This window comes from Catharus ustulatus, chromosome 1 (assembly GCF_009819885.2).
Source record: "Catharus ustulatus isolate bCatUst1 chromosome 1, bCatUst1.pri.v2, whole genome shotgun sequence".
NCBI lineage: Eukaryota > Metazoa > Chordata > Aves > Passeriformes > Turdidae > Catharus > Catharus ustulatus.
Window position 1 is genome coordinate 114,620,557 of NC_046221.1, and position 16,447 is coordinate 114,637,003.

Consider the following 16,447-nt stretch of genomic DNA (forward strand, 5'->3'; position numbering starts at 1 on the left):
TTACCAGAGCTTCTGTGAACTTCTGGACACTGGTTTTATCTTGACTTTCATAGTTACTTTAAACTGTAGATTTATACTAAAAGAGCAACCTATTAATAAATACCATTCTATTTCAGCACAAAAATTGGGCCAAAGTAATGGTAGGGCTCTGATTTAAACAAAGAGGAGATTTAAGGAAATAAATACCCACGGTGACATTACAGCATAAATTTCAGCTATCTGAATTGCAACCCACTGAAGGCAGAGTTTGTCTTAATGGTTATAATTATTTTAGAGACTTTTCTTCTGTAGGCAGTTCAGTTTCTCAGAAAAATGCTGCTTCTTTTGTCCTTCTCTTGCCCTTATCCAAATCTATACAATCTAAACCACTGTAGCACTCAAATAATGAAAATCATCAACAGAATGTGTGGGGGAAGTACCTACTATTATCCTCGGTTTTGCATATGAAGAATTGAAATCAAGACAGAAGCAAAAGGAATTGACCAGTTTCACCTAGGAAGTCTGTGGCACAGTAGGGAATAGAATGTAAGTCTTCTAAATCTAAGGTTAATTTCCTAACTTCTGACCCTTCTAACTTCTATAATTAGTCTCCTTCCCATGTCCCAGCTGAGTGTGACAAAATATAACTCTAAGATATTGTGTTGATCCTTGATTTGTTTTATGTTGGCTTCCTCCTCTTACCACATTCTTATTTTGTATTCCTTTTATATAAGGTTTTCTTTTTTCTTAGAGGATAGCATCGTGAAGTACAGAAATAGGTAAGTTCATTGCTAAGTTAGTGAATTATAGTGCCCCTGACCCTTAGTGTTGATTCAAGTTTTGCCAAAAATATACACTGCATAATTTTCAGATATGATAAAAATGATAAGTGATATGACAGACATGAATTTTGCCTTTGCTTTACAAATAGATAATTCTTATATCTTAATCTTCTATTAGGAACAAAAAAAAAAAAAAAAAAAAGAAGAGAAGAGAAGAGAAGAGAAGAGAAGAGAAGAGAAGAGAAGAGAAGAGAAGAGAAGAGAAGAGAAGAGAAGAGAAGAGAAGAGAAGAGAAGAGAAGAGAAGAGAGAAAAGGTATTCACCCATTCTTTCCTTCATCAGAAGATTTTGCAATGCATTAGTCTCAAAAGACATTTGTTTTTCATGGTGTTCTGTCATCTTTAGCTGACCCATTATTCCTTTCCTTGCCTAATAGACTGGTCTGGGAGGACCTCATTTGGATGGAAAGAGGAAATATTCTCCCTCAGATAGAATGAGGGCAAATCTACTCATCTTCAGCAGCTCGATACACAAGCCCCAGTTACGTCAAAGCAAAGCCTGGGTGAGATCATTAGGGAAAGAATTTCTGAATAAATCTATATAAAAGTGTCTGAAAAGGTTAATGTTCTTGCTGGCTAAGATGTCCAAATTAATTTTTCTACAAGCAGATTTGTACACTAGTTTCCTTTGAACCCATACGACCACAAATGCATGCAAGTACCTTACCCCACTTTCTGTCAATCTTAGTCCTGTCTTTAAACTTTCAAAATTTTAACAATTATAAAATATCCAAATATGTAGAAGTTTCTGCAGTTAACTGAGACTGACTTTCAAAGCTATGAGCTTTTTGATCTCCTAAAGATCTGAGAGCATTTTGTAGTTTACACTTGCATAGTGGTGTTTCAAAAGAGACATGATTATCTCATGTTCATAAAAAAGCAGAATGAGTTATTTTTATTTTTTAAAATATACAAAGCATTTATTTGTGTGAATATTTTTCCAGAAAACTCCAAAGGTTTATGAAACAAAAGATCCAAAGAGCATTAACTTTGAATGAACATAAGAGCACATGTGAATTTTTTATTAATATCCTTTTTTTTTCTATATATAAAAAGTGAAAGTGTTCCCTTAAACTGAAGAAATCCAGCACAATAACTTTTCTGAATCAGTTTTCTCTCATCTTTAGTGGAAGAAAATACATATAAAATTTAATGGGCATGAACTGACTGGTAAGAGAATGGTTGCAAGCTAAAAAGAAATACTGAAAATTCTTCAGATCTCTGTTTTCTGGGTCATGTATCATTTTGGAACAATCTGTGTATGTTTTAAGCAAGTAGCGATCATATTTAAGTGAAAAAAATAGTTTAAATAATCCCATAAATAAAATATCTATTTTTCCGAATAATTTCTAGTTTACTTGAATAATCGAGATTACTTGAACTCATCAACAGAGTTTAGTATACCCACATTTGAGAAAAACTGAACTTTGTTAAACTGAAACATATAATTTCGACTCAACTAATTGTTTTTATTGATTTATTTTTTTCCAAGAGAATAAGCAGATCAGTCAGTTATGGAATGTCTGATAAAGAAAAAAGATATATTCTTAAATATTCTCCATGCAACAATTTTCTCCTCTAGAAGTGAAGGAAAAGCAATGTTGTCTTAAAACGTCTGTGCAGAATTGACAATAATTTCTTATTGTTTTGGCAAAAGAATGTGGATAATATTGGTTACACTTGAACTGAGTACTGTGATTTATTTTAGAGTCAGTGTTATTCAATTTGGTGTTTAGCTGCCTTTTCATCATCTCTGTACTTATATCCACTGAGAGCAGAAGTTGCTGGGCACTGTTTATGATTGTTTGGTATTTCCTACTGGTATACTATGTGTGTTCCTTTGAGATAGGAAATATGAATCTTTCCTGAAGCATATGTGGCCCCAAAATGAAAAACCCAAACCTCCAAACTCCCTCCTCCTAACCTCTCCAACAACTATTTTCAAAGGATCTCTCCAGCTCCCTTATCTCATTAGTACACCTGATGGCTCTGCCCAACAGCTTTCCCATCTCTCTTCAGGGCCCTAGAAATGTCCAAATTGACTGCTATAAGCAATGTGGTTGGCTGTTGTTTCAAGTGAAATATGGACAGAATGTAATTTTCTTTGTTCCAGTATCGTATTTTTTAACCACACACTATTGTCTGCCCAGAACACGTCTGATGAAACTGGAGAGCCTTATGCTTTCCTGAATCTCTAAACACCACTATACTAACATAAAGCTGTTAACAGTGTATGATGATTAATGTATATAATGAGTGATCAGCTCAACTGAATTTCCATGAAAACCAGTGCACAAAGAAAAAATAAAATCAAAAAGAAATGCAGTAGAGATGGTATAGGTCTGAAACTTGTTCCCTCATATCACTGGTGTGTGAAGGAGACAAGTGATTCCAGATAGAGAATCCAGGGTAGGCACAGGGATGTGTGATGTGTTTAAAAAAAAAAATACTACCAGCCTTCCATCTGACTTTCTTAGGTAGTTAAGTATTGCAGAAATTTTGACTTATATGTAATTAATTTATTATCAAAATACCCATTAGGTAATGCAAGAAGATAATCTCCATTTTCCTATGAGCAAGACATGTACCAAAATAGCTGCAGCTTAAACTTTCAAAGATTGTACCACAAAATATTGATTTTTCAATGACTTTAGAATACTTAAAGCATTTTCTATGTGTTTTTGTGTCTTTCTCATGGCTTTAATTACAGATGTAACTATTCAGGACCTTTGAAAAACAAACTATGTTTTTAAGATGGTTTCTCAGAAAATTAGAAATTAGGTGAGTCACTTATGAAAAGCTTAATATGAGTGACTTCACTTATTTGAAACAGGAGTTTGTTGACAAAATCAGAGATGAAATTCAGTTCTTTGGGCTGAAGGTCCATATATTTTTATTTTTTTTTTTAAATGGTACAAACATACCAACTTTTAGTACAAATGTTTCTGGGACCTACCATTACGAGCTGTAGCACCCCTCTTCATGTGCAGAATACTGTTCTCTGCACCTCATTAGAGTTCCAGCCTTCAGATCATGTTATGCCTTTTCCTGCTAAGTTAAAAATCATTGTACTATCAGAAAATTTCTAATTATATTTATATCAATGGTATTTAGAACTTGAAAAGAAGTAATAAATTTAATATCAAATTCAAGTGGAAGGAGCAATTTGACTCCACTTTACCAGCAAAAATGTGATGTATTGATCTGTCTCCATTTGTAGCTACCTGCACATTTACAGTTCCCTGTTTTAAGAGGCCTGGAAATCTAATCCGAATCTATATTCACAGAAAAAATGTATAGTGGGCATACACTTCCCAGGTACACGATTAAAAGGCTTAAACTGGAGAAGGCTGCACTGCGATTGCAAGATTACATTTCCATTTTTTGTAAAATTAGTGTCTGGCTAAAGATGTACTGCTTGTAGTCAGGATTCTGCATTAGCAGGACAGCATTTGCTTTTAATACCTAGTTTGCATCTTTGTATCATGCTGACCCAAAATGTGTGCATGTAGAAATCCACTATTAGCTTGAGTTTGTGCCTGGCCATTGCACAGTCTAGATGAATTCCAAGGTGCCTAAATGTTCTTTTGTGTTTGACTGGCATTTACATCTCCATTCACCCCTTAGAGATCTAGGTGCACCTTAAATTTGGCTTGCAATTTTTCCTTTGTGTGATTTTTTTGGGTATACTCATAATGAGCCAAATCCAAATAGAGTCAAGTAGCTCAGTTCCAACTTCACAGCCATCTCCTGGAACAAAGCAGATAATGCTTTATGCTCCCTCTGATGCAGTGTGAGTTCTCTGAGGAGAATGAGGACAGCCAGCAAGGGGAGGGAAAGCAAACTGAGGAGAGTCATCTGAGCCAGAACTCCCACCTCCCCAAGGACTCCTCTAGCCAAGAGTGAAGCCTTGTCTCCAAGGCACTCTGATATTCACAAGTGCAGCAGAAGCATGGGAGTTGTTAGAATTGCTTGGGTTTTTGTGCAGTTTCCTACTTAAATGCTGTGCTCTCTATCATTATTTCTGCGAGGAAGTTTACCTGAACAATTTTTCCTGAATATTTTTAGCTTATGCTACTTCTTGTCCCTCAGAGTTTAGTGAAAGAACTAGAGAGAATAACATGTGTTTTTGAAATATTTCTCTTTGCTAGTTTTTGATATCAAATTTTGTCTTTATTTCATCCACAGTGCTCCACTAGAGAAAGGGTTGTTCAGGCTAGCCCTCAGTTTTCACCCTATCCACACTGGAACTAATCTTATTGGCAACAAACATAATCTTTTTTGAATGAGAGAGACTGAAAAGTGGTACTATCAAATTCATTTTAACATTTTAAAAAAATATTTTAATCTGCTGTGCTCTTTTTACTTCCAACAATGACTGTATTCAGTTTAACATTCCAGACATTTCTTCCTGTAAACTTCCTCACCAGGTTTTGAAAATGCTTTTTTTTTTAAGGGAGAGCTATTTCACACACCCTCTCACTTTGTCTGAGAAACACAGTCACGTGGAAACAGATTGTTACCCCTGAAAGGATGTTTTCACTTAGAATTAATACAGTTTTATTTAATTTATGACATCACATGACATGATAAATTATGAATTAAAAATATCATTATTTTGTGTGTGAATGCTTGTCATCCATTTTGATAGCAAATTAATCCTGAAGCTTTTGAAAAAATCTTCCAGCAGCACACAGTAACATCATTAGTAGCACAAGCTCAGAAAGGTCCTTTTGCAAATAGGGAGTCCTAGAATGTGCACTGCTCTGCTTTGTCTGGCTTTTATAATTTACTAGATTGTCACATATAGTATATTGTATTCAAAGCTAAATAGAACAAATTGTGTACACTCAAAAAATAGTTTATAGATAGTAGGATTTAAATATGACACATGTGCTGCCCATCAGTTCTAGCAATGAAAGAGGTCTGGATCCAGCTGCCAGTATGAGAAGCTTGTTTGCAAATTGCTAATTTGCATACCTGCCCCAGAATACAATTTAATATATTTTTAAAAATTATTTCTTTTCATTTCCTATTGTGCATTCATTTGCTTTCAAACTCAGCCAAACATGAAAAAATAGCCTTCATACTGTTATGTATATGTCTAAAAAGAGCCTCCAGGTTTTTTGAAAAAACACGAGAATATTTTTTCTGTTATTCTAGTATTTTGATGTCACTAGAAAAGATGAAGTGATGGGCTAGAAATAATAACACAAAGCTAACTAAACCCCTTTTTATCCTAGAACATTTGAAATTGTTTGGCTGAAGTTACAGTCAAAGATTTGTGCTGTTTCTTCTTTAATCTGAACTGATTCACCCATTCCAGTGAAGCTAAGAATAGATTTTCTGTCTTTGTATGATTCTTGACTGTCTGTAATCTGAGGAAATTAAAAAGGAATGAAATGACTTTTACATTTGCTATGGGACAGTGCTTGACAGAAATTCTGTCAAGAAAGAAAGAATCTTGAGAATAGCTTCCAGCTTATTCAGCATCACTCATAAACTGAATCAACAGCACCTCTCAGTTGGGTTTCTAGCTGTGCTGCTTGGCTGAAATATCTCACACTGCATCTGATTTTCTCTTTTTACTGGATATAGCTATTGTGGCTTTTGTTTAACCTAGGCTACATTTTCAGTTAAGGGGAAAAGAAATGAAAACAGGGGAAAAAGGTCCAGCACTACACAGACATCATAAATCCCAGTAACATGAACCAGATAAATATGGCTCAGAAAAACATAGTTAAACTTTATTGGTGAGTTTGTCTTTAATATGCTTTCCAGAACTTTAATAGCAACCAGTTTTGGTTGTTGTTAATTTCAAACAAGAAAGGTGAAATGTGATGGGAGCTACATATAATTTGGGTGGTCTGTATGTGTGGCTACGAGTCAGTGTCTGTCTTTCTGCCTTATTTACAAATATGACAGCTATTTGTGGTGGGGGAAATGTATGTTAGGAAGAGAGGCAGCTGCAAAGAAAGAAAAAACAATAGCAAAGGGAAAAGCTTATTCAGAGGTTTCTGCCAGGGGAAAAAAAATAATCAAGGAAAGGTCAAGCTAGAGGAGGTTCTGAGAGTAACCTGACAGGGCCCAAGGCTGAACATCTAAAATCAAATGCATTCACTGTAAACACACTTAGGTTGTTGCTTATTCTGGTGCAAATCATGTCAATTGCACCAATGTCTGGTGGGCAACTTGAGGGCAATGTGTTTACTTCACTTAAATTTAAAGAGGAGGCTGGTTTAGGGCTGAGTACAGACAATGGGATGGAAGAAAATAAATAAGAGAAGTTAAGTCCTGGGAAATTTGCTGGGGTGATATATGTGCAAACAAACACCTAGAAAATCAGTGATAATTAGAGTTTGACACTGCAAAAGGTTTATCATCTTTCTCTAAGTCTTTATTCAACAAAGTATTCGAGCACAGACAGTTTCACAGTTACAGGTAGAGCTGTGAAGGACACTGTGACAATTTCCGTAGTTAAATAAGTGCATATGTTTAGGTAGCTCACAGTGAACCACTGTATGGCATTCAAAATGCTGTTTACAAATTCTAGGCTCTAAAGAGCAGCAGCACATCAAATATGCTAAAAGCTCAGAGAAAATAAAGGTTATTATAGGAAGGATTATTCTTTTGATAGGCATCTGAGCTGTATAAATGTAGCCCTTTAGAGAAGAAAAGAGAGAATGATCAATATAGCAGTTACTCCAATGACAGTTCAGAGACACTTTGAAAACATTTCTTACATACGTATTGCTGTTTTCTTAACTGGATTATCAGAAGCAGCACACGATATGCCATTAATTTTGTCTGTTTAATGGTTTTTTTAGACAAAAGGTTTGTAAATTGATCTTGGCCGCTTAACAAACAATAGGTTACATTGCCAATAGTTAGCAAAAAGAACATTTTTTTAAAGACTCTAAGTAAATCAACGTAAGCAAATTGGAGCAAATTTTTTTTTAATTATATGTGCCAGTCATTTGGAAGTATTTTAAGTTTTACACTTTCTAAACCCACAGCAAAAACAGTCTTTTGGCTGTTAAATTTGTGAAGGGAAAAAAAATGGGAAACATCATTCCCAAAGCAAAGCCTCCTGAATTTTTTTTCTTTTCCTTTTTTTCCCCCCTTCACTGTTTTAACAGAAATCTTCAGATTCTTACAGGGAGTTGCTTCTCGTTCAATTAATGTAAAAGAGGAGGACATAATTTGTTATTAAGAAACACATAATATATCTATTTGATATTACACATTATATATCTATTTGGAAACAAGCAGCCCTAAAATCCCCAAAACACTAACACTAAAAAAAGTAGAGCAACATTTTAATGGCAGCCTTAATTCTGTCTCTCTTCCAGAAGTTATTCTCTGTGCACTGTATCTGCTACAAAGAAAAAGGTTTTCTTCAGGTATAACAATGTAAAAAGTACTCATTCCTCAGAAAAAACATGGGTTTGCTATGGAGAAGGCAGAAGGAAATTCAAGGTGGAAAACTATCTATTACATTGATTATGGATTCCCTTGATTCTCTATGCATACGCCAAAAGTCCAGCAGAAAACTTGGAAACCAGCATAACACTGAGTTTTACCAGAGTCCTGTCTACTTTTAAGTTGAGAGTGTTTTTCTGTTACTATACCATTCAGGGGTAAATAAGGTGCTAAGGGTCTGACAGTTTGTTAGAAACTGTGCCATAAGAGTTCTGTGATTCAGATCCAGACTTGAGCTCTCAATCAGCTCACTGGAGATGCTGACTAAGACAACAGCTCTGTATAATTTCAGTTATTTTAAACATTGCTATGCTTACTCAAAATCACTGCTGCATTAATGTCTCTGCTTGCATTACCTCAAGGCCTGCTGTTAGAGTAAAAAAAACTTTGGCATCAGAAGGACAATCACAAACTGGCAGCCCAAGAACCAGTCTCAGGTTTTTGACATTTTCATACATTTAACTATAAAGATGCTTTCCACTCTCTGAACTGCAAAGCAGAATTGCAAAGCCTTATGTTTACCTCCTGCATCATCATCCAGATGAATGGGTATGGTTTTTATTTTAAAATCTTTATCACTGAAAAGAGAGGAGATGAATATTGTCTGCTTTCCAAGTAACATGTGGAACTGCAGTACTGGCAGTCAGAAGGATCTTGTTTTGACTTGCAAAATGAGCACAATTGATAAAGAAGCCACTGAGGGAGAATAAATGTGAAATATTAGATACCATTTTTATAACATCCTTTTTCTGATTATAACAGTCACTTTTAGAAAAAGTAACCTTGGCAATAGTTTTATTTATTGTTTACATCCCATTTGAATAAAGTTGAGACATGGGAATGCAAAAAATAGTACCAACAACATTTCTGAACAAGATACAAAAACCTGTATTTATATTCTGCTGCATAAGACAAATACAAGAAACAACACAGAGTTCATTCTCCTCAAGTGTACATGTGGTCTTTATTTTTTTCATTAAATCAGACCATTTTACATTTCACATATAATTGGTTTCATATATTAAATATGGTACAGATGGAAAATGTAAAAAAAAAAAAAAAAAAGCATGAAACCTGCTTGATTATTGTAAAAATAGATTTGGAAAGCTGACTTTGATATCTCTTGTAACTTAGGGACCTGAGGGGATGCAGTAATAAAACACAGTTCTGAGACAATGTAAAAATCAGAGTAACTTTGCCCCTGGTCTGTTCATGGTGTGGAAGTTTTAGTGGTTGAATTACAACAGTGCAGTAAGTTCCCTTCCAAAGGGAAATACAAAAACAGAGTCTGGAAACCTCTGGAATAGCTGTAAGTTTTCATTAAGAAGCAAGTATTTTAGGAGAAGCCAAACTTTTAATGACTTTCTGAAACCCACTCTTTCTGTTGTTTGCTTTCATTACTCTTTCATGTTTTTACTCCTTGCAAACTCAACTACAGTAGGTCAGATCAACTTATCTTTCCAACTATATTAAATTGATAATAGTTACTATATTATGATTATATATTATGTTGTGATTGATAGAAATGTGTTCCTTGTTTTGGCTAGCATAGAGGTAATTTTCTTCCTAGCAGTTGGTATAATGCTGAATTTTAGATTTAGGACCAGAATATTGACCAAAAGAAATGATATTTTAGTTATTGTTAAGCAGTGTTTATGCTAAATCAAGGACTTTTCTCATACCACCTGACTAGTGAGGAGGCTGGGGGAGCACAAAAGCTGGGAGGGGACACAGCTGGGACAGCTGACACAAACTGGCCAAAGGTACATTCCATGCCATATGACGTCATCCTCAGTGTATAAACCAGGAGGATAGGTAGCTTTGGGGTGGTATTTTCAGAACTGACTGGGCATTGATCAGCAGGTCATGAGCAATTCAGTTGGGCATCACTTGTTTTGTATATAGGATTTATAGGATTGCTGTTATTATTATTATTATTATTATTATTATTATTATTATTATCATCATTATTATTATTTCCTTTGTGTCCTGTCATATTGTTTTTATCTCAAGCCATGCATTTTACTTTTCCCCCCATTTCTCTCCCCTATCCCCACAGGGCTATGAGTGAGTGGATGGCTGTGTGGTATTTAAGCACCTGCTTGGTTAAACTGCAATGGTCCTTTTCTGGTACCCAACATGGGACTTCTTCAGCACTTGTCACCTCTTTCTTTGGTGAGATTATGAAGTCTTTGCCTTCTGGGTAGTCCATGACCACTTCCGAAATTCCTGAGTGACTGGAGTTTTCTATTCAAGCTAGTTGTGTGATCAGTGTGACCCACTTACTCTGTGTAGAATCAGCTGCATGATGTGTAGAAGGAACCCTTTCTTTCAAATATGCAGCCCAGTACTGGCAGACAGTGTGCTAGCAGGAGCTGTGCTTCAGCACAAATCATTTCTAAAGCAGCTCAAACCACTATATTTTTTTTTAGTTGGAGTATAGCAGGCCTCAGATCCTCTATATCACGAACTCAAAAACCTAAAGGATTGACCTAGAGACTCACATGGTGCTTCTGCCAGAGGTTCCAGGTAGAGACATTCCTTTTGGCTGTGTTGTAGAGCAGATTTCTTATGTCTTGCTCTGTCCAAAGTGACCCAAGGTCTTCTGCATGAGCTAACTCCTGTTTGATTTTTTTCAAAGGCTTGTCATTGCTCAGGGCCCCATTTGAAATCATTCTTCTTCTGGGTCACTTGATAGAGAGGACTAACAGTCAGATTGTATTTTGGAATATACATTCTACAAAACTCACAATTCCTAAGAAAGCACAGCTGTTATTTTATTGGTTACATCCATTGATCCACGGGCATCTGACCATATCCATCTTGCCATTTGTTGTTTAAAAACTGATTCTCCCATGCAGGTTCCATGACTTTACTTTGTTCCATGGCAAAATAGTTTTCAGAATGATTCAGACCATTTTCTTCCCCTTCTCAAAAACCTTTTCTGCTATATATCATGGCACAATAATATCAATATCAATGTATCTCAGACTTCTGGAGCTCCACTCTGTTCCAGTGCAGGCTGGATCAGTCTATGGCAGATGGCAGTCCTGTGTTTTCATCCCTGAGGCAGCTGATTCCAGGTGTTCTGAACACCTTTCCAAGTGAAAGCAAATTGTGATCTGCACTCTTCTACCAAAGGAATGGAGAAAAATGAGATATCAATTGTGGCATAACAATCACTGCTGGGGGACAGGCTGGGAAATAGTCAGTGGGTAGAGTGAGCAATTGCATTGTGGATTACTTGGATTTTTTTGTTTTATTCCTCTCTTTCTTTTAAAAAGTGTAATAATAATAATTATTATTATTATTATATTTTATTTAAATTATTAATTGTTATCTGAACCCACAGGTTTTTATTTTTATCTAATTCTCCTCTCCATCCCACCAGGGCTGTGGAGATGAGAGCAGTGAAGGAGCAGCTACATGGTACTTAGTGTGTCTGGGGTTAAACCACAACAGACTATGAATAATTCACCCTAATGTTGCCAGCCCAGATCCACCTGAGCCACCTCAACCTTAGCAGCTTGATCCACCTTCTGGATCTTTAATTCTTCAGTATCCTGGGTTAATGCACCCACAATGGTGAGTGTTTAATCGCTTTTATGGGCTTCAATTCTAAAAGTTAATCCTTGCAACCCAGTGAGATGGTGAAAGGAGTTCACATACCTCACACCTTGTCAGCTGGTTATTATTGTCATCCTGCTGGAGAGTAGCACCTCTCTTACACAGCTGCAGAGGGGAACATTCATCCACACCTCCCTTGTTCCAGTTTAGCTAACAAATGTACATAGAAGGCTTCTATTGTTTTAGCTCTGCTGAGATTTGTGATGTTTTTTCCTTCTCTGTCCCCTGGAGAAGTCAGAGGCTGACAGCTCCAGATGCAGTTAGTAAGGTGAAGAATCTGGCCTATTAATGGTCTATACTGGAGCCATGAGGCTGTTTCTAAGACTGTGACTGCAAGGCAATCAAATGCTTAAAGAGACCCTCAGTTCTTGCATTTACTAAAACCAGGTCCTGACAACCTTGTTCTTTAATTCTGAGCTCTCATCTACCATGTGTTTTCCTTCTGCACACACATTTTAGTCCATATTTTTTTCCTGCAATAATCTAAGCATTTTATCAGAAGGCTTGTCCATATGTTCTTTTAAAAATATTTTTATTGCTATAGCTAAATCCAAGGTATTTTTCCCTTTCTTGGCTGGGATTTTAACTAGTGCTATGACATAAATCTTCCTAGTGCTCGCTGTTTGTTTACTTTCCAAGGACCCTCTATTACTGTATAAAGAAGGAAAATTCTGTAATTTGTTTATGTCCTGCACAGCTTCCTAGCTTATAAAAACGAGTCAGTTAATTTCTATCACACTGACTTAGGCCTATTTATATTCACCTTGACTGGTAATTGCTCTTTTTTCTTTTGTTTCATGCCCTAATCTGTGCTATCAAGACATAACCAGTTTTCCAGAAAGCAAAATATCAGCTGATGAGGTGCCATTTTCTTCTAGAGGACTAATCTCTCTACAGACCATATTCACTCAGGGGTAATCTCACAAACTGCAGTAGAGCCACATCTGGCCCCACAAGCCAATGAAACTACTCACTACATGGGTCTGCTTCTGCTTTCCTTCCTCTTATACCTATTAAGTTTGCTGAGTGAACACTAATGACCTGGTTCCAGACATGCTTGTTGTATTTACTGCTTGATGCATTCCCCTTAGTTTAACAACTAAATGGCAGAAGAGAGGAAGAGAAAGGAATAATCTTTCTTGTTCTGTGATTCTGCTGGCTGTGCTTTGTGGGATGAGTGTGGGATGAGTGTAAGCCTGTCCTTTTCTTACATCCTGCTTGATGAGGACAGGAGGAGAAAGTGGCAGAGTGAGTGGAGAGCTGTGGGAAAGGATGAGTTTGTGGATGATGAGATCATGGAACTGCACAGAAGAGCTCAGATTCCCAGAACTATGTACATTTCCTTTCTAAATCTCAATTTATCCTTGTGACCCTGGTTAAGTTAGGCAATCACAAGGCAAAGGAAAGCTAAACTGTTAATTTCTGCTAAAAAAACCCCCACACATCAAACCAAATGAAAGCAGACCCTGAGTAATCTTTGAATCCATATATTATAACTATCAAATAGATTTCTGAGCTCATAAAAACAAGCTTCCCATATTACTGAGGAAAAGATTGATGTATGGAAAGAAATTTCAGCAAAAATTATTGCATTGCAAACATTATCCTAACTTCTTTTCCCAGAGAGAGGCAATTAAATTTGGAAACAAGTAACTGCTATTCTTACATATTTACACAAGTGATCTGTGCTATTCCATCAGTCCCCCTGCCTCATTTGACCCACTAAAAGCCCTTATGAAATTTAAAATGTTCAGGTCCCTTTGTTATTTTAATTCAGCTGCAGCCACTCAGAAGTCATTCTTGTATGATAATAAGGTTAATTCTTTAGCATAAGCACTGTATGGGAGTGTAACTGGGATAACCACCCTGGAGGCAAGTAGCATTAGACTCATTTTCAGGGGTCTTCAAACACTTGTTTAGAATTGCCTGCAGACCTTGGGCAAAGCTGATCTGCAGAGTATGGGGCTTGTCTGAGGATGAAAGTGGACATTGTAATACATAATTAAAGAGAAGGTTGAAATTGTGTAAATATTTGTTTCAATGGGAAAAAATATCACTGGAATATATTTTTTATTCACTACAAAGAAACCTTCAGACTGTGTGCTAAAAGTGATACTTTCATCAACATTCACATAAAACTAGGAACAGATCTGATCTACAGCTAAAAATACCAGGTATAATTGATTTAGCTGCAAATAATAAAAATAATACTTCAAATTGAGCCATACATCTGCTGGTATTTTCTCTCCTGGGTATTGGTTTTATCTGTCTGCTGTCACCTCAGCAACATGAGCTTCTTTCTTTGTAGTTGAGAGGATTCCTAGGGACTTCAAACTACACAGATTTCCTTTTATTCACTTAAAACCAAAACTGAAAAACAACAGCAGAGAGGAATATCAGCTCTTCAACTGCATGAGTTTTTTTGTATGAAAATTCATTGTCTTCTAAAGAAAAATTCATACTCATTTTATTGGAAAAGCTCCAGAAGTTGTGTGTAGAAAGACCTCTGTAATGCACCCCAGTAATAAGTTGGGGGGGGAAGAATACTGATGGTGACTTATGCTGAACAAAGAATTTGGAAGGGAATTTTCCTGTGGGAGTTGCAGTCCTGCTAGTTTTGTTAACCCAAACTCTGTGTATGCACTTACCTGGACATGATGGTGTGATTGACATGCACTATTAAGCTTGATATGGAATTTGGAAAAAAACAAACTCAGTTTTTCTGTTATTCTTAAAAATGAAAGGTCTAGATAAACCATACAGACACCAGCGTGGTCATGAAGGACTTAAAGCGAAGCGTAGGTATGGAAAGCGTCATCACAAGGTTGTGACTTTAGCTCTGCTTCTGTTATTTCACACTCAAATATGTGTTAGTGTGATACTATCCCAGCAAAGCAAACGAAGCAAAATCAACCTGTGCTGGGACTGAGCGGCTGCTGTCAAAACAGAGAAGTAGAATCTGACTCTCAAGTACCTGATGGGCTGTGCCACATCACATCAGGCAGTATCGCAACTAGATGTGTCAGTCTGATAAACTGCTGGGTGCGATGTAGTTCTTCAAAAGTTAAAAGTAAAAAGAAAAGAAGCAAATGCCGCCTCATTTCCTTGCATCAAGGTCCATTCCCGTAGTTGAGCAGTTTGTTTTTCAGGCAAGTGTGTTGAATTAACACAAGTAGAGAGCAGCCAGAATAAAAAGGATAAATGAGTCTAATAGCTCCCAGCAGATTTTTTCGTGGTGACGTGACTAGCAGTTCACAGAATCACAGAATATGCTGAGTTGGAAGAGACCCACAAGGATCCCTGGGTCCGACTCTTGGAGCTGCCCAGCACCATCCCAGGAGTCGCTCCAAGTGACATTATAAAAACTATTTACTCCCTAAGTGAACTGGCAAGTTATATTTGTGCCTGTGGGATAGTCAAACAACCTTTTTGAATATATGAAGGGTCATATTCCATCCCTCAGAACCAAGGTTTTTCCAAGGGCTTCTGATTCATTCTGTGGTGTATATGATGAAAAGCTTTCATGTGTGCCATTTTCCCCTTGCATTCTATCAAAGTGCAACATTTTCTAGTTTATTTGCATCCTTTGAATACATGCTGAGTATGGAAATCATACCAAAAATTAAATTGAATAATTTGGTTCAGTAAATGGCAACAAAACAACATGGACATCTACAACCCCTTGCGAACTGCTATAGATAGGGACCTGCAGATTTTGCAACGCTTGACTTATTTAACACAAATCACATCCTATTTCTAAATACCTATCACAAGAAATGTTTCTGAAGACTGCCTTTTACCTTCAAAGTTCTTTCAGGATGCTCAACCTTTTAACAGCCTTCCATTACCTTTATACAAAGAATAGGTCTCAAGCATTTTACTTTTCTCTTCAAAGTAGCACTGTTTTAAATAATGAACAGTTGCTAGGAGCAATGGCACAGGCTTATTTGTGGTTGTGTATTTGTCTGTCTGATCATTATTTCTGCTCTTGGCCATCTCTAACCCAGCAGGTAAAAATAAATCCTCAGAGCTTAAAACCTTCCTACAGGTTATTTTCTCTGGTCATCTGTCAACAGCATATTTTTTCCTTTCTTTCTTTTTTATTTTATTTTTTGTTGTTTTTGTTCTTAAATATATTGAATTAGTATTTTTTAATATAAAACAGATCAATATGTTGAAATCCAGTGAATTCATTTCTGTCTTTTACTATAATTTCTGTGAATATTACTTGATGCTCTACAGATAGAGTTGAAACATCTGTAGGAAAAAAAAAGCACATTTCTCAGTATTCTTAAGAACATAAAAAAAGGAATAGCACAGAAGTTAGATTGATACTTCCTTTAATTTTTCATCTTTCTAAATATCATGGTAGTAGAAGAGGAAAGGGTATATGCATGAGTGATGAACAGTAATGAAAACAAGTCCTATGTAAACACTGTGTCTAATAATGACATTTTACATGTCCTGAGCCTGCTTTTCAGTTGGTGCAAGTAAGAATATTTCAATTGGAATCAGCAC

At 36.3% G+C, this 16,447-nt stretch overlaps 1 long non-coding RNA gene across 1 annotated transcript; it reads left to right on the plus strand.

Moving 5' to 3' along the window:
- The first annotated feature begins 1,030 nt into the window (after positions 1 to 1,030).
- LOC117007385 lies at positions 1,031 to 11,888 on the plus strand. Its single transcript, XR_004420126.1, has 3 exons — positions 1,031 to 1,076; positions 1,198 to 1,323; positions 11,694 to 11,888. It is a non-coding gene; the product is annotated as an uncharacterized LOC117007385 (long non-coding RNA).
- Positions 11,889 to 16,447: the final 4,559 nt, after the last annotated feature.